The sequence below is a fragment of the Chaetura pelagica genome, unplaced genomic scaffold, assembly GCF_000747805.2.
Source record: "Chaetura pelagica isolate M959 unplaced genomic scaffold, ChaPel_1.0 scaffold235, whole genome shotgun sequence".
Lineage (NCBI taxonomy): Eukaryota > Metazoa > Chordata > Aves > Apodiformes > Apodidae > Chaetura > Chaetura pelagica.
The window spans coordinates 1,906,155-1,907,859 of NW_009953215.1; the positions used below are offsets into that span (position 1 = coordinate 1,906,155).

Below are 1,705 nucleotides of genomic sequence, written 5' to 3' on the forward strand. Positions count from 1 at the left end.
GATCACTATGTGCTACACTATGTATATTCCTGTATTTTATCAGTACAGTGGTTTCCAGGCAATGGTAGCAGTTCCAGCCCTTACCAAGATGGACTGTGACTAATTCCTACAACTTACTGTAGAAGTGCTATTTTCAGGGCAATGAAAACAAGTAAGAACTACACTTGGTATTAGATGGAGCAAGAGAATCCAGCCTTCAGCTGTGCACTAGCTACAGAGCACCCTGTATCAGATGCTGGCTAGCCAGCATGATGCAACCTTGTATCTTTTTACAACTGCTTGCTGTGCACCTATTTCCTAAGTACAGAGCAGATCATAATAGTCAGCAGTTAAACACAGCACAGAGAGGAACAGAACATCCTGCTTTACCTAATGTCAACACAGACGAGACAAAGTGGAAGCATGGCCCATGGGCAAAGTGACCATGGCAGGGCGGATTGTAAGTGAGAGCTTGGGCACAAGAGGAGGAATGAGACTGCATCAGAACAGTTCCTAAGCCCTACAGAGAAAAATGGACAGAACAGGGAAAAGAGCCTGCTCCAGTGGGAGGACCAAGGTAGGGACGGTCACTGTGGGGGAGTGAGACTCCAGCACAGGAGTTGTTGTAGCAGTAAGAAAGGAAGGAATTCAGGAGCCATGGCTACAGGGATCAGTGTGAGCCTGATCACGGAGGCAGGCAGATGTACAAAAATGGGACTGACTTTGAAGGAGGAAGCTCAAAGTAAATTCTGTGCAGCTGGCTCTGGAACACTGCACAGCTAAAGAAGGTAAGATGGGTTAAAACTCTGTGTGCTTTTACAGAAGCAAAATACCTTGTAGTCATTTGCTTCACAAGCCCTGCCCTCTCTCACTCCTGGCAGAAACCCACACCACGACGACGGGCTCCTCTCAACTGTGTGAGAGACAGATGCCAAGAGGGAAGGTGCTCCTCCCCTCACAAGACCTTTTCTACCAGCACAGGAGACAGGAAAGTCTGCACCCCATTCCATGCACTCACACACTTCCGTGTTTCCAGCCAAGGAGCAGATGCTCAAAGTGCTGTGGCAGATAGAGCACAGATACAACAGAATGCCTACTGAAGTATCAGGGAAAGTAACCAAGTCACCATGTCCACAATCCTTGGCCTTCAGGAGACTACCAGGACCCCTGTGCTGCTCACCCATGCTGGTGACTATTTATTGTCCCTGTAGCTCTGTCAGCCAACCTCCTCGTGCTGGGTGTTCCCTAACGGGTGTCAGTAAAGAGGACTTCAGAGAGTAGTCAGAAAAGCTTGCAGAAAGCTTGCTTGCCTGTTTCCCCAACAAAATACTATTGATTCAGGGAACAGCCAGGCTCGGGAGCATTACAAAACCCCAGTACAGTCAAGCTCTCTGCCTGACTTCCTGCTCAAAACACACTGGAACCACCACTGCCCACCGGGCCACAGTCTGCAGCCACCCCACGGCTGAGCCAAGAGCCAGACACGTACCAGGCAGTGATGAAAGCTGTGGCAAGACCAGCAAGCAGGAAATGCCACAAAGAGGAAATGCTTGCTAGGCACTTCTCTGTCCTCCCTGGCTACTAGCAAGTCAGTGATGCTGTCATGGAAACTGAGCATGAGAGAGCAGGAAGAAGCTACTGACTGACACCATATCCCAGCTCAGTGGCATTTACAGACTGGGGACAGCAGAAATGGAGAGCACAGTTATTTCCCAATATAGGTTTC

At 49.3% G+C, this 1,705-nt stretch overlaps 1 protein-coding gene across 3 annotated transcripts in view; it reads right to left on the minus strand.

Moving 5' to 3' along the window:
* The window catches only part of GPR137B (G protein-coupled receptor 137B), a 27,145-nt gene that overhangs the window by 6,848 nt on the left and 18,592 nt on the right, over positions 1 to 1,705 (minus strand). The window lies entirely within an intron of this gene.